Source organism: Heterocephalus glaber, unplaced genomic scaffold, assembly GCF_053883595.1.
Source record: "Heterocephalus glaber isolate CG9 unplaced genomic scaffold, H.glaber_assembly_v1.0 deba00001461, whole genome shotgun sequence".
In the NCBI taxonomy this organism is placed as follows: domain Eukaryota; kingdom Metazoa; phylum Chordata; class Mammalia; order Rodentia; family Bathyergidae; genus Heterocephalus; species Heterocephalus glaber.
Window position 1 is genome coordinate 1652096 of NW_028258308.1, and position 22294 is coordinate 1674389.

Consider the following 22294-nt stretch of genomic DNA (forward strand, 5'->3'; position numbering starts at 1 on the left):
ACTGAAACTTTGCTCCTCTGTGATCCTTAGAAGATATCTGGGTCATCAGTGATTTTTTGGTTTTGTTTTTTAGGTCAGAATTTAACACCATATCTAAGCTCTGAAAAGAATGTTTTACACATCGTGTGTCTTTGTAAAAACTTTTGAGAGAAAAAGTGAGTGAATGCTACTGGCATGAATACATTGGAGAACATGTTGAAAATGTGTGAAAAATTTTATCCCACGTTTTGTTAGTAATTTGATTCACCAATTATTTATTGAGGACTTATCACAAATCAAGTACTATGCTAATTGTAGAAGATACAGGTTGAACAAGACGGATTTCTTTTGTTCCTCCACTGAACTAGGACTCTTGCAGTGAAGAGGCAGATATTAAACACAAAGTTTTAGTAAACAATGCCAAATGTCTGATAAGCAAAGCTTATGAGTCTGAGACAAACATAAAAAGTAATGAGGGCCGAGGGAAAGATTACTTGGGCAAAATAATTACAAGTTGTATTCTAAAGTATAAATAGATTTCAGTTGTTTGGTACAAGAAGCGGGAGAAAACCGGTCCAGGTAAGAAAGAGCAAGTACTAAATCTGCGAGATTGGTATAGTCACAGAACCAGATGTAATTCATGGATGATAAGGATCCTAGCTATAAGCGTGCAATAACTGTAGCATGTATGATCTTAAAATCTGACAACAGAATCTTGAAAGACCTGTTTATCCTTATAGCATCTTCCACAATATGGGTCAAATGAAACCTCATTTGTAGAAACACTTTAAGAAAAACTCTGTGAGGGGCTGGGGATTTAGCTCAGTGGTTCCGCCGCCTGCCTCCTAAGCGCAAGGTCCAGAGTTCGATCCCCAGTACAAAAAAAAAAAAAGAAAGAAAGAAAAAGAAAAACTCTTTGAGCATTACAATTACATTCCAATGGTATCTCTCTTTGGCTATCACTTGTTGCCATTACTCCCATCTATCTCACATACAAGAGGATATTGAAGTGATCACTATTAGAAAGTCCTCCAGTCACCATTTCTTGCCCAAAGTGCTCTCCAATTCACTTAAAAAAATTAGAAGCCTTGGTAGCTTTAATTTGGATGTGTCATGACACCGAGAGCCAAGGCATGGTGTTTTCCTTTTAAGTGTCCACGATTTCAGAGAGCACAGTTTCGGAAGAGGCCACTCTAATTGTAATGAAAAATGTCCACTTATAAACTCCACCTAACCAGATAAAGACCAGAAGCTTTGCAAACACCAAAATTACCAAGGATGCTGTGTCCACCTCACCTTGGTGGATGCTGCTTTTCTAGTCACAGGTTTATCTACCATCATTAAGCCCTCCTTCCTATTGAAAACAAATACTAAGATATTCAAGTACAGAATTGCCACCACTTCCTGAGAGCATCTCATTCACAGCAAAACCCTGTTTCCCCATTTCTCTAAACCAGGCCATAATCTTTCAACAAGTTTCACCTATCACACTTTGTTTTTGGAGAAGTCATCATTGTCACTGCTATAATTATGCTCCGGGTAGTTGTTAGGGATAAATTTACTCCACACACTTTAGAAGTTTCAGGATTTTCTCATAAACACTGAAAGATGTCAACTGGAAGTGATGGATTGTATTCTTAAGCCAAGCACCAAAATTTCCAAGTTTAAGTTTTTTACTATAACCTTATCTGTAGAGCTTCTTAAATCAATTTGCAGGCAGGTTTACTTCACATATTAAACATCTTTGTAATAAATCATATAAGTAAACAAGTTAGACTGTAGTAGATGTGTGGAAATAGTACTTGGAGTTAAGCCTGGGAAGGTAAGCAGGAATTATCTCATGAGAAGGCTTTGTAAAACACTTTATGCTGTTTACATGTTATTCTACAGACAATGGTAGATAACCGGGCCAAATTAACTTGGGGAAAGACGCGATAAGGCTTGCATTTTTAAAGCATTTCTTGTGGCTGGCATCTACAGTAGAATGCTATGGGAGAGATGAAGGTAATTAAGGCAGTTGAGGTAATATAGTTGAGGAATCCTTGTGCATATGCAGAGAATGTGGAAGTGGAAGGTGGTGGATGCACTTGATAGGTACAATGTAGATATGCTGGATAAAGGATGAATGTTTTGATGCTGGAGCTGGGGAATATAAAGAGTAATGTGCTAGGGAACAAGGAGGATGATCCTAACATACACTCTTGAAGAGTTATAAAGAGAAGCGCCTTTGAAAGCAAAAAGGAGTTCAGTTTCAGACCTGGGAGATGAAGTGCCTGAGGCATTATGAGATGAGTTTGTGAAAAAGTCAGCTGAATATGAATCAGGAGCTTTGGCAGGGCTAAGAGAAAATATTTGGAAACTAGCATAATACTGATGACAAATGAAGTGAAAGGATTAGATAGGATTGCCCAGGCTTTTACAGGCACCTTGAACTCTAATGCTGTAGGACACAAGAATGAAATACACATTTATAAAGAAACTCAGCACCCTGCATAAATGCACAGAGGTTGGAAGGCACATAGTTGCTACCATGCCAATAAATCATACAAAGACATACAAATTACACAGAACCTAGAAAAAGGAAAAAAAGAAATGGCAAGAGGAGAGAAAAGAACAGTTTCTGGGCACAGCTCTGAAGAATGTTCAATTTTATCATATGTTGGTAAAAAGGAACAAGGAACTTGGGTAGAAGATACAGGGAGCAGTGATAATCGTGAGTGTGGTACCATAATAAAACAAAGAAAGATAGGATTTTTTAAAGAGGAAGAAATGCAAGTGATGATCCACCTTGGAAGCTTGTTAAATAGCTATTGGTTTTAAAAGGCCTTGGTATTTTTTGGCCAACTCTGGTCAGAAGAATTTCTAATTAGTATTTAGGGAAAAATCTGATATGTGATGTGTTGAGGACTTACAGGGATAAAAAGATAAGGATTTAAAGACAGAAAAGCAAGCAATCTAATCTGTGTTACGTTGAATAGTATTACATATTACATAATAATGTACAGATTTTGAATGATAGAATTTAGATGATATAATTGAATATATAATGATAGTATTATGGTATACACACTTAACTATGTTAATGTATGTATATATTATAGGGTATATTATATGGTATACATACACAGGGTATACATATGCACATGTGTTTAATACATAGCTGCCTTATAGATGATAGTTCTTTCTTCTTTTCATTTCAAAGTTATTCTATTTTGGGAGGATATATTTTTATTTTTAAGAAGTCTTATGTCAGTTAATTTGCATTCATTTTATCAGAAAATTTCGTGTGACTCTAATTTCTTTGGCAATATTCCACATCATTTGACATTTGTATTTTTACAATGTGATTGGGGTACACCCTTACACATTTTGGATTCTGTATTGCAAACTGAATATCATGTCTTTCATTGGGTCTGAAAAATCTCATTCACTATTTCTTTGAAAGTTTCCCATACTACTTTGTTTTTATTATTTTTATAATTCCTATTGGGTATATTGTGGATTTTTTATTCTATATTCTATGGTTTTTAATCTTTTTTGTATATTCTATATTGGTCATATTCTTTGCTGAATTCCAGGAAAATAATCATCAAGAAAACCAATTCTCTTTTTAGCTAAATGCATTCCGTTTTCACCATCCAATTATTTTATCATTTCAATGGCTGTTTTTAATATCAAATTGTTTTATTTTCTTTTCAAAGCTGGCATTTCAGTATTTTTTATTCCCTCTTGCTTGTTTTTTTTTTTGATACCAGGGATCGAACTCAGGACCTTGCACTTGCGAGGCGGCGAAATAACTTAGCTAAATCCTCTTCCCAGTTTGCTATTTTTATACTCCTAATAATAGTGCTTTTCTTTATCCTGATGATGTTTTTCTTCATTCTAATAAATATGTTTATTTCATACTTAATTATTCTCTTATCTAGAATCCCCTTTCTTTATATATGATGTCTTTTTTCATAGGAGATTATTTTTTGTTATTTTCTAATTCTACAACATACTCTTTTGAATTTTATGTGACCTGGATTGAGGCTGTATCTGTTCAAATCAATTTTGTATTTTCTTTTCCTAGTGTCTAAACCTTTCTGCCTTAGGACTACCTTATGTGTAATCTTTTCAGTGTAGAATTTCCTGAGCAACTTGGCAATATACATTCACATCACAAATTGATTGAAAATCTAACTCTGATTCTGAAATTTCAAGGATCTCAGTTAAGAAAGATAGGCTTCTATTATATCTACATCATCTAAGACATTGATTTTTCCTTTTCTAGAGCGTCTTTTACTGAGGATTTTTCTATTTTTCTAGTTTCTAGTTATCTAGTATAGGGGACTCAATTACAGTTCCCAGTAAACACTGGTTTGCAATTAGGTAATTTGTTTTGTTTTGTTTTTGTACCAGAGATTGAACTTGGGACCTTGTGCTTGCAAGGCAGGCAACAGAACCACTGAGTTAAATTCTCTGCCCTCAATTAGGTGGTTTAGATTCCCCTTATTTTCTTGTGAACTCATCTATGTACTTGGAGACATATAGTTTATTTAGTAATTTAAATATTTTTAGTGAGAAGATTTTTTGGGTTATGTAGTTTATGAAACAGCAATTTCATGACTTCATTAAAGTGGTTCTCATTTCTTGTCCAAAATTTGCATTTCATAGCAATCTGGACTACAAAATCAGTTTAGTGTTCTACTCTGTCCTTATGTAGGGCCCTTCAATGATTTTCTTTTTCCTTTACCTATTTGTGGCTTTGTGTTCTCTTTGAATCTCAACAGATGGAACTAAAACTCTCCAGGATGGAGGCAGAGAGGAACAAGTGGAAAGTACTAAAGTTTCTGATGCTGATTCCCTTTATGCAAGGGTCAATCATTCATTACCATTGTACTGAATTGAGGAGATTTTTCTCTGCCTTTCTCTCTGTTAGTGATAAGCCTTTATCATCATCATATACTGAAAAGAAAATGGATCCACAGTTGCATTTAAGCCTACCAAGGTCAATACGATGGGGCCAACTCCCATAAAACCAAGCAGCATGTAGGAAAGTGCAGTTCCTCTCAAGATAATACACACAAATTATAGAATTCATTTTTAGGAATGCGACTATGAGGCAGAGTCAGCATGGTTCAACTTGGTGATTCTATAGAACCTGAAGCATTTTTTAATAGTATAAATATCCTATGGGTCTTTTATTTTTAGGCTGTAACTTTTAGAAGCCATCAAATTCAATGTCCATTAGAGAGTATGAGACCATACATACATAGCAAAAAACAAATGATAAACTAAGAAAGATAGTACAATATTTATTTTACATTTACCATATAGTTCTATTTCATTGGTTATATTGGAAATGAGGAGACAAATTATAGGACAAATTATTTATTATTGCAAAATACAGGGAATTCCAATGGCATGATGCCATGCTATCTTGTACCACAATAATGCTATAGCCAAGAACTTCAAAATATTATCCATGAAAAAAGTGAGTCATGGTGTTGGGGCATATTTTGTAGAAATGCTTCAGAAATCTTGAATGTGAACCTGTATTTGGACTCACGTGGATGACATCTCAGAGCAGACCTGAAGTCTGTTCTTCAGCACCACGCAGCTGTGTTCAGATCACGTGACACTGATTAAATGTCCTGATCACAGATACTCATCACCGTCTATCGTTTGGCTATTTTTCCACTAAAACTTCTGAACAGACCACTTCAGTACATTCCGTTTTAATTAGGTACAAAGAGGACTTGGCATCATTAATAAAATAGAAATATAATGGATGAGTATTAACAAATATTTAAATAGTACTTTTCTCAATAATTAAAAGAAGTGCCAACTAACTTTGAAATTACCAAAGATCTTTATTGTTTGCCATAATGAGCATTTTGCCTATCTGTCCTTTTACCCCATTTAATCAGTTAGGTAAAGGAAATCAGTTTTCAAAATCCTTATTTCTCAAAAGTAATCTGAAAGCCCAGAAAACAATTATGGAAGAAGTGACAAAGAAAAATGCAATAGTCAATTCTACTGTTTGGAGTTCTCCTAAATATCCACTTTCGTTTGCTTCTTTCTGGTTTAGATGCATTGAAATATGACCTTAAAAACCTGGAACTGGGTCAGGGATGTAGCTCAGTGGCACCGCTTCTGCCTCACAAGGGCAACGTTCTGAGTTTGAACACTGGTACTGAGAAAACCCCTGAATCTAGAATTTTAAAATTTATTTTGACAAATAATTCAGAGGACCTTCTTAAAATATCATACAAAAAGCAGAATTCTAGAGAGTGTGTGAAAATACCCTTTTTGTCTTCTGATTTTTGCAATCTATTTTTGCATCAAACCCAATGATAAATTATTTTGTTTTGAATTGTAAGTATGCAAATATAATAAATAAAATTTAGCCCATAGCTATTATTTCATGTACCTGAAGAGAAATTTCAGCAATTGGTTCATAAATAAAGTTGGTAAATAGAACTGTGTTGTGTTTTCCGAAAAAAATTGAAGTCATCCTCATTTGATCATATTGCAGCTTTATCTTGAGAAAGATTTGTTTTGCTTGTTTAAAATTAGGACATAGTGGAGAAAGAGTATAATAATGCCTTTCAGATAAGTAAAACGAATGGTGCATTCTTGTGTTGCCATTTTTTTTTAGCATCAATGAAGATACAGGCTCAGCAGTATAAAAGAAATTGTCACTTTAAGAGCTAAATTGTATTTGTGCACAGCATTAGCAATAGCCCCAAGGCAACAATGAAGATGTTTTCAAAGTATTGCTTGGGAATTTGTCAGTGATTCTCATTGACATTAATGGGAGTTCTATAGGCAGTTTTCCTCTCTTCACTGAGAAATGTGTAAGTGAAGGTTTCAGCAAGAGTGCTTTTTTGCAGGCTTTCTACAGATGTCATGAAGAAATACTTTAAACTATGGACCTGTCTAAAAAATGTTGAAATAACTGTTGAACTATGAATAAGTGTTGAGTCTGGTGAATCAACTATAAATTTAGATAACCACATTAATCAAAATGATTATCTCAGTTTTTAAAGATAGTACTTTATTCTTTCTCCTTTTACTTTTTCAGCTTTTTAAAAGGGGTAATATATTTCTATTCTACATGAATTAATACACTTATTTTAAAAACCCATCAAGCCAGATACAGTAGTGTGTGCCTTTAGTCCCAACACTCTGAGAGACTAATCCAAGAGGATTTCAAGTTTGAGCCCATCCTGGACAACTTAGCAACTTACTGAATCCCTGTCTCAAAAAAACAAAAACAAAAACAAGAAACAAGCAAAAACCTAAATAAAGGGAAGGGGATGTAATTCAATACAAAGACCTTAGATTCAATACCTAGTACACCCTTACCCCAATTCTACTTATACTATATAACTGGACATAACATAACAAAATGTAGTATCAACATGTTTATTTTTACAGCTTTGAGCCTTGATTTGTTATCCATTGACTTATTTAAGATGCCTAGGAATTCAGCCACACTGGAAATATAATGTAGAATATAAACTCATCAAGTTTACCATATCAACAGTAATGGTAATAACATTCTCACAACACAAGCCCTTGTATAATCATCATGTAAACAGCACCATAATACCCACAATTCAGGCCTTAATAGTTGGTCCAAGGAAAGCTCTGGAGAGGATGATCTTTGCATTGAATTTTAAAAGATGAATTGGTGTTATCATAATAAGGGAGAGATGGTCCCAAAGAGGGGCTATCATGTGAAAAAAAATCCTGTAATAGGAGGAATTATAGAAAATACTGGTATTTAAAGAAAGTCAATGTGTGTGTGGAGTACATGAAGGTGGAACAGAGGTGAAAAAGAGTCATGGCCCATAATGAGGCTGTAAATTCAGCAGAGACCAGACTGTAGAGATCATGAAGATACAGATGAAGATGAAGTGGAGTTTAATTATTAAGATATTAAAGTGGTTATCACTTGCTTCATGAAAAAAAAAACAGTGTCTTAAGATGATTCAAGAGCAGATTAAAGAAAGCACTATTGACTTTACGGCTTACTTTCCAAAACTTCACTGTTACCTATTTAATTCCTAGAAGTGATTCACTAACTCCAACTCACACTCATGAAGAGAGAATCGAGGTTTTTCCCTCTGAAAGTGAAGACTATTAAATTATTCATAGGGATATTTGAAAATACCACCACAAATATGTGGAAGTGTTTAAGGAGAATGATTTGATGGAGTTTGTATTTATGAAAGGCTGATCCTGCTGCTCTGCAGACAACAAATTAAAGCCTGATAAGTAGTGCACAATCATTGATAAAGTACTGCAATAATCCAGGTATATGTGAGAGTAGTATGGACCAAAGTGGAGGCAGATGACATAGAGGTGTTTTAGAGGTAAAGCAATAAAATGTTTTGATTGAAAAGTCATTTGGTTAAAGAAAAGACCTTTACAATGGGTGGCTCCTAGGTTTATGACTCATTTAAATTCATAATTTCTAGACCATTAACTGTAATGGAAAACTCAGACTATAAGTTTGGGGGAGAATGTGGAAGAAAACAATGGGATGAGAAGCTCATGAATTCTGGTAGCTGTAGTCTATTTGAGGTTCAACAAGGAAATTTGTTATGTGAGTTGAAGCTTAGTGAAAACATGGATAATGAAAAGTATTTGTAAAAAGTTGGTAATATAGGTTTGTGAGTCATAGATGGTAATTAATTGTATGATTTTACAAGAAATTTTATATACTTTCTAGCTAAAACAATTTTAATTTTAGAGAACTCCGAGGAGAGTCTTGATTTCATCATAAACGGCACACAGATTTAAATTTTAGATTAAAAGATCATTAATTGATTCACTGTTTGTTATCAAACATTGGGTTATATTATGTGTGCAGGCTGTCTTGTTCCTTCATTGACTTATGTCCTAACAATGAAAGTTGCAAATAAAACTTGAAATATAAGTATTATGTATAAAGTGTTAAAAATTGATCTTACCAAAAGGTGTTGTTCAAACTAATAGATACAAAATTTAATTACACCTTAGATTTCATGACATTCTGAAGAACATACAGAGAAATTGGAATTACTATGATATATAGAGCTCCAGAGAGGGAACGCCTGCTAAATATTGTAATGGAAATTAAATCTTTACTTGAGGGGGTACTTTTTATTCTTCCTGAAACTGAGAAATGATCCTTTCCATATGGTTATAGTGAAGGCTAAAGCCATTGTATCCTTCCTCTGCAAATTACAGGAATACATTGGACTATGGGGGTCAGATTGGAATAAATTTCTGTGGCCTTCAGTGTAAAAATGGCACTAGACAAGAAATACTTCCCCAGATGAAAGAAGACAAAGGACTGGCCAGTTTTAACCTATGCTTCCTGTTATGTGAGAAAACAAAATTTATGTAAAGGTAGAAATAAAAAACATCAAGGGATGAGGGATGGGGAGGATGAGAGAGGGTGATAGGGGAGGGAAGAGAAGAGGAGAGAAGAGGTGATGTGTGGGAGAAAGTGGGCCTGGGATGGGTAGTATGTATGCATTTATATTATCCATCCAAATCACTTAGAGATTGAGGGATTACTGTGCTTCTAGGAGAGATCGCTGGTAGTGTTGGAAGATATGTTTTGGACTGTTGAAAATGGTTGATGCTAATAAGTTGTCTAGTAATAAAATGCCTGATACATGGATATGTATAGATACATAGATGGACAGAGAGATAGGGAGAGATATACATGTCAACAGAATTGAGTAAAAGAAAGAGCGCCAGTGATTTTGGAAAGAGTATTTACATTTAGTTATGTGGTCAGAAAATTTTCACCTCAGCAGTTGGCTGTAAATTCAAGAAGAGAAGCAAGTCAGTAGAAGTAAGATCATACAGTCTAGAGTGGGTATTATTTGATTCAGAAAAGACTTGCTTGCTTATGTGTAAATACTCATTTCTGTACTGTAGTTCAGTACAGAAGGCAACTGAAGATTCAGAAGAGTTCAGGGGTAGTGGTGGACAAAGTCAACAGGAAAGGAAGAATTCTTTGCTTTTACACGGAAGAAAGAAATGGATTCGATTACTATTAATTAATTATAGGGAAGAAAGAAATCTGTAAACCAGGTGAATTGGTAGTTTTTTCAAAAGAACAGTTTGCCCAAACATAATACTTGAAGGAGAATCCTGCATATTTGTAGCCTAAAACATATCTTCAGTGTTTGGTTGGTTAAAATTAGAATTTATTGCTTAGTTCTCTGCCTCTGTTTTATGTCTGATCCATTTTGTGAATGCTGTCTATGTCATGGACTAATACTGTGGAATGAAACTTTGTGATTCCAGTGTCACAAAGATGTATACAGATGTATCCTTAACATTTGTTTTCTCTATGTATTATTTTCTTCTCTTAGAAGCAATAGATGTCATCTTGAACCATCTTTCAGGTATTTCCTTTCAACAGCTTCTGTGAATTTATTGAACACATTATATTAAACTTGTGAAACAAAACAGAGATTTCTTAATAAAATAAACAAATAAAGTAGCAGCTTATAATTGAAATGCTTTCATACTCTCACTGAAATGACAAAATATTGGTCACAATTTGGTTTCCCTTGCTGCAAGTTAATAATGTTAGATAAGTTCTTCAGATATTTTCTCTACGAAATGCTGTTTTTATAGCAGCTTTTTGATTGAAAGGGGAGATGCTATCTGGTATTATCTATGAAACTATGTTGGGAGGTTATTTACTGTGGAATGAAGAGCCAAAATTTTTTTAAAAAAATTAAGGATATTTGTAATAATCTCTGGGAACATGAATTGACCAGGAAATTGAGAGAGATTGTAGGTTACCATTAAGGTCCACTTGATATTGTATATTATGGATATTGTCTTATTCCACTACCTGAATTCTTAAAATACTGTGAGCATGCTATATTTAAACTGTAAAAAACTTTAAAAAAATCTAAATGTGTGGTCTAAATTGAGTATTTCTTTTGAGATAGAAATATATTTTTGTGATTTTTCCTGGGGTGTAGAAAAATAAATATCCACTTACCTTCCAGTGATAGATATTTATTCATGCCTCCTCCAAATAAGGTTGTTAATACCCAGATTTATCCCCTTTAGAAAAACAGGTTTTATTAACCTTTTTCTTCTCTACCCTTTCCTTTAATGTCAGCATAAATTAAACCTATATAATTTAAATAGGGTAAATTACTTAATTTTTCATGATCTTTTTAAAATTCTCTTTCCTTTTTAAAAATAAATAACTGTAATTTTTTCTGCTCCACTGTCCATGAATACAAGTTCTATAAGCTTTCACTTAAAAGCACTAGGATAAATGAAAAGTTAGATAAAATATCAAGAATTTTTGAAGATATAACCAAAGTATTAAGGGCTATTATAAGCTAAGTGAAATATTTCATGATGATGAAAACTTTAAGAGAATATACATGACTTAGAAGGAAGAAAAAAATCTTAAGAATATCATACAGAATTATTACCATGTCATCTAAAGAAAATAAGAAAAAAGTAAAAAATAAACATTCTTCTGGAGTGTATAATGTATCAGAAAATGGCAATACCTCAGCCCTAGTTTAATGAGCCCAGGCTTAATTTTCATGTTATTAGATTGCAAAATTTAAATTATACTTACTGTCACATATGCCCAATTTTATTGCAATTGAAGTTTACCAAGTGAGTTTCTTAATGGCAGCAGATGATGGAACCAAACAGAAGGACGTTTAAGTGGCTAGAAGAGTCCACTGCTCAAGGTTTCAGTGAAATATAATGACTGGGCTTTTGGCAGTTATTCTTTTGCTGTTAGTAAGGACTGGACTCATTACTTCATGCATATTAAGCATACACAGTGCCACTAAGCAACTCCACCGGCCAGGCTGAGTGTTCCTCTTGCTGGTAACATTCCTGCTTTCTGTAACAAACAGCAGAGAGGAATAAGACCACCTGAGCAGACTAGTGAAAGCAAAGAGGCACAGACTTTATTCACCTGGGCAGAGGTGGACTGAGGCCAAGCAAGAGGCCATCAATCCCAAACAAAGAAAAGGCATGAAGTTTTGTAAGGCATCAGAAAAGAGATCTGGCCTGTCTGTCATGTATAGGGGTTGGAGGAAATATCTGTGGACAGGGTCCAGGCAGATGTATGAATGTTATCACATAACTTGGCATTGAGAATATGCTGAACTTTGTAGTTTTATCTCTATGTTGGAAACCTCCCATCCTGTGCTCTCTGTTTACTCTGCTCTAAGACAGCACCTCCATTGGCTGCCTGCTTTGTTGAGCACTGTGGATTTTGTACCTTGTCAAACTGTAGCTTGGAATTAAAGAGCATATTCATTAACCATTTCGAGACCAGATCAACCCTGACACTTTCAAGCACTATTTTAAAATAAATTTCTTTAGAAATCCTCGAATCTCAAAAAAAATGTAAGTGTTAAAGTTGAAGGGCTTTAAGGACATACCTTTAAAATCCCTAAGCAGTAAGGGACTTAATGCAAATCTTCTTCTCATGCAAAGGTATAGGCAAAAGATATTTGAGTTGCTAGGTTCTTTGGATACTGGTGTAGTTTATTTTCCTATGCTCTGTCATTCTTTCTATAGACCATCAACTGGGTCTCTGGATTTTTGTCATGATAAAGAAGTCTTTTATTATTTAGACATTATTATTATTTATTATTGTCATTATCATCATTTTATTTAAGGTTGCAGTTGGCTTATCTAAACTAAAACTTAAATTATCTCTGCCTTTACAGGGGGTAAGGAATTAAATATTTTTCTTTTATTTAGCATTTGCTAGCTGTTTGGGATCTGTGACATGAATTAATGCTTTAAAAAACTGAACAAAAATCATAGCTAGAATTTGACTGTATCCTTTGTTGACTTTTTCCAGATAGGAATTCAACTTCCTTCATTTTCCAGAAGCTACAGCTACCCCAGATCTCATTGGCCGAAAAATTACTGTCTCCATCAAAGGTATCTATGCCTAGTCCTCCAAACCTGTGTATGTCACCTGATATAACAAAAGGGGCTCTAAAGATGTGATGAAAGTTAAGCACTTCAAAATGAGAAGATTATTCTGGATTTTCTGAGTAGGCCTACTGTAACTGCATAAATTTTCAAAACTGCAGAATCATTTTGACTTTTGGTCAGGCAGAGATGTGCTTAGAGCGATGCTGCTTTCCCGGGTTTCAAAATGGAGGAAGGTCCATATTTTGGAATGAGATTGTGCTCCAGAAACAGGAAGGGTAAGAAGAGGGTTCCTCATCTGGAGGCCCAAGAAGAAATACAAGACTGTCAACACCTTGACTTTAGCCCAGTGAAACCCTTATCAATTTCTAATCTACAAAAGTGTGAGGTGACACATTTGCATTGCTTAAAATTCATGAAGCTTTGAAAAAAAGAAAACACTTGGCTTCTGGTTCTTCAAACAGGTGGACTGAGACTTTCTATCTGACCTAAACTCTATATGGCAAGTTCAGATTCTACCCTGGGCTAATATCCTTTCTTTCAGGTTAACTCTTAAAAGCCCAGATTTCTTTTGTTCATTATGTATTTGTTTATTCCTTGGTGCTTCAGGTAATTGATTTCACATTTTATGTAGAATTTGCAGTTCCTGCTAGAAGGTTGAGCAACTAGTATCTATGCAGCACCAGAATCTCCCATACCTTTAAATTTAAAATGTTTTTCTTTAAAATTAAATCTAAGTCTTTATAACAAATTTTATAACAAAAATTATAACTAATTTTATTCTTTGATATTTCACATACGATGACTAATCATTATGTAACATAGCATGATCAAAATTTGGAGGAAATCATGATTTTCTCACCAGGACTCTTTCAGGGTTGAATTTTAGATTTTTCCATAATTGTTGCTAATGTGGTAGGTTTTCTGGATATTTGAACACATGAAAAACATTTTGTATATATTTATGTAGAAGAACATTCTGTGTATGTCTAAAAAAGTATTGTACCCAGAAACCTAGGTATTATTTTACATGCAATAAGATCAGCACAAGATGCGGTGTGGGTTAGCTATCTAATATCCAATACGTTTTTATCTCATTGAACATGGTTATGCCAGGTCAGTTCAGTGAAATGTACTTTTTACTCAAACTAAGCCCAATGCATTATCTTTTGTAATTGTAGTTCCACCTCCTTAAGTATCTGAATAGAATTTTAGAACTTTATAATAATAATAGCAATATCATAATTATAATAGCTACTACTGAGAACACATACAGTGCCAGATTATGGACACAATCACATTCATATATTACCTCATTTACTTGGTAAAACAACTAAGTAAAATGTTTGGCATTATTCCTACTTTTAAACTACATTATATCACCTAATATTTTAGCAAAAGTATCTTTATGGAGAACACAAAACATAACAGTGAATGACTATGCAATTAAATTTCAATCAAAATCAAATCATCTTTTAGGATAGAAATAAACTGATTGTAAAGATTTTCAAAAGGCATTTATAACATAGTAGGGGTTTGCTGTTGCAACCATTTTATTCTGGCTCTGTGGACCAAGATTGGCAAAATGTGAAAACTATAAAATTCCAAAATTTGTTTACTCTATTCTCATTTCAAATATAGGGTGGCACATTACATTGTATTTTCCTGAAAGCCAAGTATTTATAAGAGTTTTCTTTGTTGGCCTAGTGAGTATTTTCTCTAACAAAGAGAAACCCAGGTGTCATTGGTTCTCTTTTCATTGCTTTCTCAAATTTGATCAGCCCCTGTCCAACAAAAGAAGATCAGGGCCTTGAATAAGCCATCTCACTCAGAGTAGCTCTTCAAAAAGAAAGAGGGAGAAAAAAATCCATTTGTCTTTTAAAGAAAAACTGTTATCTAAGTCCTGATCTGTCTCTGACTGAGCTTGGAGAGGGAGAGTGGAGCTGCAGCCTGGCAGGTATTTGATAGACTTCACATTATTAGAGCGACAATTTTTCCTCCCTTGTCACACTTGTATTCAGAAACTGTACTGCATTTTGACTGATGATGCTCAAGGTGAACAATGAGCAGAGAACAGAGAAGAGATGAAAAGACACTGTGTTGGGAGCCGGGAAGAGCTCAGCCCTTCATCATTCTATCAAAGCTTTTGGATTGTGGGCATTGATCACTGTCAATCAACAAGGAAGTAGGATGAGAGGGACACACACACAAAAACTCATTAAAATGAAGTGTTCACAATGTTACAGGGATTCATAATCTGCAAGAAGTGAAGAGTGTTTCTGTCCCAGCTGCTAAAGTACTTGTCTCTTTGATTGATATAAGATTTTGCTGGATGATATGTATGTACACCAATAAATTATTCTGTGCTTATGAACTACATTAATATACCAGCAGTGAAAATACAAGCCCTATTGCTCTTGATGAGAAAAAAACATTTGCCAGGCTGTTTCAGGAAAACTACTTTTTTTTCTATTAAAAAAATTTCCATTTCAATATATTTCCTGAACCTAAAGAATAAAAGTCTAAATAATGTACAAAGGACCTATCTAGACACTTTAAAAAGAGACAAGGGGCAAACATGTGTATGAGAAGATACTCAGTATCACTAATCATCAGAGAAATGCAAATGAAAACCACAAGGGATTATTAACTCACACCTGTTAGAAAAGGAAACCCTTTTGCACTGTTGGTGGGAATGTAAATTAGTATGAACTCTATGCAAAACAGTAGAGAGCTTTCTTAGGAAAAAAGCAGAACTACTATATGATCCAGAAATCCCTCTCATGGCTATGTATTTAAAGGCACTGAAATTGGTGTGTCAGATTCCTGCATTCCCATGTTCACTGAAAGACTTCATAATAGCAAAAATATGGAGTCGAGCTAAGTGCTCCTCAGTGGACAAGTGCATAAAGAAAATGTGGAATGTATGTTCAGTGGACACTATTCAACCCTAACATACACTTGATCTTAGCCAAAAGGCTGAGAATAAATGACCCCTAAAATAAAAATGAGGAAATCTCATTTGTAACTACATGGATGAACCTGAAGGACATTATGTCAAATGAAATAACTCCCAGAAAGACAAATACTTCATGAACTCGTATCTAGAATCAAAGCAATAAAAAAACTCACAGAGGCAGTGCTTACCAGTGACTGGTAGGTAGAGGGATTGGGGAGATCTTAGTCAAAAGATACAAAATTGAAGTTAGAATGAAAAGAGTTAAGAAATGCACCTTGCGGCTTTTATGTACTTGAAAATTTACAAGAAGTGACCTACTTAGGTGTCAGAGCAGGAGACATCATCCCTTGATATTGTGTCCCAGGATCAGTACATTATTGCCCCATTCTGAGGTTTTGACAGGTGTTATTACAATAAAGAAGTCTTCCTGTCATTTAACAAAATAAAATAAAACAAAAAATAAAAACAAAAGCAAACTGGTTTAGCTTTTTCTCAACAATAAAGTCAATAAAAATGACTGAATGCACATTCAAATATTGTATTATTTCTCTGTTTGAAAAACTGAAAGTGCAAATATGAATCAAAATGGATGATAGACATTGGGAAGTAGGAAGAAAGTGTTCAAATGGGATGGGGAACAACGGTGGAGGGAGAGGGAAGGGAAGAAAGGGAAAAAGAAATAAATAAAAATACAATAGAAGAAAAAAATGGAAAAAAGCTTTTGTAAATGGGGAAGGGAAAAAGGGTTGAGGTGAAGGGAGGGAAATGGGAAAAAAAGAAGAATCACAATATATCATGCACAGGTACAAATTCCCTATGTTGGATGAATGTGATCATTATGTATATAGAAAGTATACCAAAATATTAATTAAAAAAAGAAATTACTGAATGCAAGACTGGTCAAACTTTGAGCTATGTCAAAACCATTCTTGTCATATAGAAAGATACAGCTGGTTTCAAATAATTTTGAAGAATTTTAGTTTGTATTTAAATTTTTGAATTTTTATGATATTATTTTTGTTCTGAGAATAAAGATGGGATCGTCTTGAATTTAGAGTAATCCTATTGGTAGTCATGTTGAAAAGTTGGATTATAGATTGTGTTTTAAAGACTCTGATATTTGTTTTTCTGATCTCCAAATCTGTGCAAACAAAAAAGAATTGGGAGTTAGGGTGATCCTTAGAGCCTGAACACATGAACATCACTCTGAATACTTTCAGTAAATAATTCGGCTAATCTAGAGGCTATTTTATAAACACAGATCAAAAATTCCTACTGGACTCTCAAATTCATGAAACTATAGGCTGTATTTATTGTTCCATATTTTTTTATTCCAAATGCAAGAAAAGGAGGGAGCAAGAGTAGATTCTTGGAATATTTTACTCAATGTACATAAGCACTAGTAGATAGAAGTGTCCAATATGTGAACTTCTCTCTTCTTTTATCCTATTGTGAATTATGGCTATCCTAAGAACTGAATTACTGACGAGAGTTAACATGGACTCATCTCCCACCCAGTTTCTCATGAAAGGTTTTGTCTCCTTTTTACTATGAGAAATAATGTGTGACTTTTTTCAGTGATATTTTTGATGCTATGTAGAAGAAGTTTATACTGGATTTTACTGTGAATATCAAAAGTAAATGATTTTTTTCCTTGCACATTCCAGGACATGTCACTGGGTTGTAAATTAATGTTTATGTTAAAAAGTTTTCCTTTTTCCATTTAATTTTATAATGCATTTAGCTCTATCTTCCCCTACTTACCTCTAATTCTGTTGAAGATTTCAGCTGTCCTCAAACTCCTCAGAAACTTAAGACAGTATAAATCAAACTCCAAAGTCTTTTGTCATTCTGGTTTTTTGGGGGGTTATTTATTTATTTTTTTGTGTGTGATGAGCTCATTTTGAGCAGAGCGCACATGGGATGAAGATAAACCAGACTCCCGAGAGATCTCTGAAGACCATGCTAGCTCAAGCTGGCTCAAATGCCTTCCATTTGATTTACCTCAGGGTCTTCTCACCATGCTCATAGACAAAACTAATATTTAATACATGATCTTCCCGCATGATGAGGGTTAATAATTAAGTCTAGGAGAGAGATTGTTTTCCCTCAGGAGACAAGCCATGAAGATGTGATTGGGATCACAAGGCATTTCTGAAATTATATTTCAGTTCTCTGTTCTACTTCAGTATGACTTTGTGGCTATTAGATAAGAGAAAAGCATGTAACTAATATGAGTTTCAATAATGAAATGGAAATAAACTCTAAAGACAATGCTGTGTCTAGATGTCTATGATTTTAAGAAAATATTATCTCTAAAGAAGAATCTTCTAAGTTTGTAAGGCTAATCTTCTTAAAGGTTAATTCTCAGGGAAGTGAGGAAGATGAAATGACAAAAAGGAGAAATGGAGGAAAACCACTGGCAGGATGGGAAGGAGTTCACATTCCTTTAAAATCATTCCTTTAAAATCTTTCCTTTATAGAGCAGACTAAGAAGAAAGGAAAAGAAGCCTCATTTCGTATAATAGGTGTAAAAATGATGGAAATTTAATAATTACATAATTATCTTTAAATGAGACAAAACTCATAGTGTATATGTAACATACATGGACAGAGATTAATAATAGCAAATCCTTTATGAATACTTGCTGGCAGACAGTGGTGCACACCTGTAATTCCAGCAATCCAGAGGCTGAGGCACGAGGGTCATGGGTTCAAGGTCAACCTGGGCTACATCGTGAGTTACTGTGTCAAAGAAAAAAAAATAGACTTGCTATGTTGAAGGCCCTCTGCTAAATAATTTGGCCTTTGCTCTAGCCTGAAGGAAATGTCACCTTGCTCTTTCATTTTATCTTCAGGTCTCAAGGAGGCCATGATTCACTGTAGTTAATAACTCACTGTGATGGCTCCGCCAGATAAAATAGTGAGTGACTCAAAGCAGAAACACAACAAATATTGAAAATATCATCTTCAGCTCTTAAAATAGAAATTACAAAAATGCAAAGGTATGAATATCAATTTGAGAATTATGTCTTATCATAACATTTGTATTTGGAAGGTAATCCTAGATGTCATTTATAAAATGCTTAGAATGATTAATATATAAATATATGAAACATCTTTTTCTCTCCCACTTCTGATTTTTTTAGATTGGGTGGGGGCATCAGTACTGGGGTTCATGGCAAGGGTGCTCTACCACTGAACTACACCCCAATCTTTTAATTTTTCTTTTTCCTTTTTTTTGCCCAGACTGGCCTAGAACTTGTGATCTTCCTGTCTCAGCTACCCACAGTGCTGAAATTAAAAGCTTACTCTACAGCACTTGGCTCTTTCCCCTTTCTTAAGCTCATATTCAAAAGCCAAAATAGGCTCAAGGTTACATTTCAAATAAGTCTTAATATTAAAAGTTCAGTCCAGGAAATCTGACAAGAAAGCCCACCTTCATTACCAATACATCGTGCTGCTTTCCTAAACGGGCTAGCTAGGAGCTTATAAACTAAAATTAGACAAACTAATAAATTTCTACTAATTCTTATTAAAATCTTTATTTAGTAAGTCACACTTCCAAAACCACTAGATTTATGATTATTTGATCCTTAAAAAAATTCTTTGGAAATAAAAACTTCAAGAGAAGTTGTTCAAACACTGTGATAGTTTCTAGTTTTCAAAGGACGTTGCACTTTAAGAACATATCTGAATGTGTTTTCTTTTTAATAAAGCTATTTATAGCTCAAGTTTCATTACTTGAGATATCACCAAATCAAAATATGGAAAAGATACATTATTAGTTATAAAAATATGTTATTAATTAGTCATTTCCTAAACAAGATTTCAGTGTCTCTGAAAAATGACAATAATAAAAACCTGGTTTATAAAAGAATGAAATGGCAAACAAATGTATGAAAAAATGTTTAATACCTTTGGTAATTTGAGAAATGCAAATTAAAACAGCGCTGAGATTTCATCTCACTCTAGAAAGAATGGCTATCATCAAGAAATCAACCAATAACAAATGCTGGTAAGGCTGTGGGGAAAAAAGAACCTTCTAAATTGTTGATGGGAGTATAGGCAAATGCAACCTCTGTGGAGTCAGTGTGGAAATTCCTCAAGACTCTAGGGCTAGAGATTCCTTTTGACCCAGCTATTGCTCTTCTCAGTATCTTCCCAAAAGAATTAAAAGCATCATGGCAAGGTGATATATGCACACCCATGTTTATATAAATAGAGTTTGTAATAGCTAAATTGTGGAAACAACTCAAATGCCCATGAATGGATAAAGATGTCAGTTTTTTTAATACAATGGACTGCTACTCAGCCATAAAGAAGGATAAACTTGAGAATCGCTAAATGGATGCACCTAGAGACCATAAAATTAAGTGAAATAAATCGGACACACATATATAAATAGCACATTGTTTATCTTGTGTGAGAAACTGAAAGTGTAAATAAGGACCAAAATGTGTAATAGATTTGTGAAATGGAAGAAAATGTTCAAAAGGGAAGGGACACAAGGGAGTAGGAAGACGGAAAGGCTGGCAAAAAAAGAAGAAAAATGAAAAAAAAAGATAAAATTGAAACAAAGTTCTTGTAAATAAAGAGGGGAAGATGGGTAGAGGGGAGAGGCAGGGAATGGGAAAATATGAATCAAAATAAATCATGTTCAGGTATAAATTCCATATGATGAATGTGAACATTAGGTATATCTAAATTGTACCAATAAACTTAATGATAAAAAAGAATGAAACATAAGTTCATCCTAGGCTCTTCTACTTGTGAAGAAAATCAAGTGAAGAAATTTAAATCAATACTGAAAAAATACAGTTAATGAAGGGAAAGGGCTGCTGTCAATTTTTACAACTCCAACAATTACTCATATAATATATTATGAAGTACAGAGATGCCTTGGTTCACAAACTTGATTCTTTCCATGATTCTGGTCCCAAACTGAGTTGGACAAGAACTGAATCAAATTCAATGGTTAGTTTCAATGTTGACCTTCTGGGGAAATTTGTTTCCCTTCTCAACAACTTCGTTTATGATCAAATGGTGGAAAGAACCAAGTTTGTGAACTAAGGTAGCACTAAATCAGATCAGCCTGTTGGCAACTCAAAACTTTGTCCTTACCTTCTTTGCTCACACAAAAATTGCCAGAAAAATTGTCTTTAGAACTTGTTGGTAAGAAGTTTCAAGAAGCCTAAAGAAAGCCTGGCATGGTTTATATCAGAGGGGACTACAGGAAGGCAGCAACATTAGGCTCAGCTAGAGGCTAATATCAAAAGAGTTCATAGAAGCACTATGTGGATGATGTAAATTATGACTTCAAATAGAGGTATTTCCTTTTTATGAAGTATTTTGCTAATTAATGTCATTCAAATATATAAAATTATCAGCCATTTTAATAATATTTATGAGGGCTTTTTTTGAAGTAGTAACATTATAACTTCATGAAAATAGTTTATAGGAAAATTTGACAATGCTGAATACATGATTTGTCTACCTGTGCTTTTGACAGAGTGCAATGAAAAGGAAAATGTGAAAACAAAAACAATAAAAGAACAGCAGCTCTTTTACATTGAATCTTTGAATTGTTCAAGTCAATTTTCTTTTGCCTTTTGGCAAATGTTTTTCATCAGCTTCAGATGTTGAATGCATTTCTATTGGCTACAATAGCTTCCTAACAGCTGAGGATGCAGCATGAGTCCAAAGACGAATAGAAACCTTAAAATAAATCATGTTTATTTTGTGTAATAAGGCAAAGCCATTTTCCTAATGGATCGCAAAGAAGGTAAGAACATGACACAAATGGTAGTCTAAATTGAACATAGTGAACACCATTAGTTCTTTAGATCTCACTGTTAATGCCTATATAAGTTGTACAACAGATTGAGATATCAGATTCTTCTTTTTTTAATGTTCAAAATGGGTGTTTTTAAGTGCCTTAATTTAACTTGTAAAGCTTATAAAGTTTGCATTCACAAAGCCATAGTTCACATAAAAGATCACTTTGTTTGTATTTCCTTGTCTTCTGTATTTTCAAAGGGTATTTTTGAATAGATCCTTTCATCTAGAAATCACTATTGATTATAAAATTAAAACCGAGAAGACACATACACATATACCTAAAAATAATTCCAGACACCCAGACAATGCCTGGTGGGGTATAAATGATATTCCTTGAAATCACTTAGGTACACAGACATAAAAGTGCACTTAGTAGATGTAATTATAGCTTTTATAGCAGTATAATTAAATAACACATCCATCATATATCTTTTCTGCATTGTTGAGAATTATATAAATACATTTGAAACAAAGAAAATGGTGAGTGGCTTCTTCCTCCCCACCTGCTGGTACTAACTGTGAGCAAGCGAGAGTCAAAGAGAGAAAAAAATCTTTCATATCAGAAAATGATAAGTG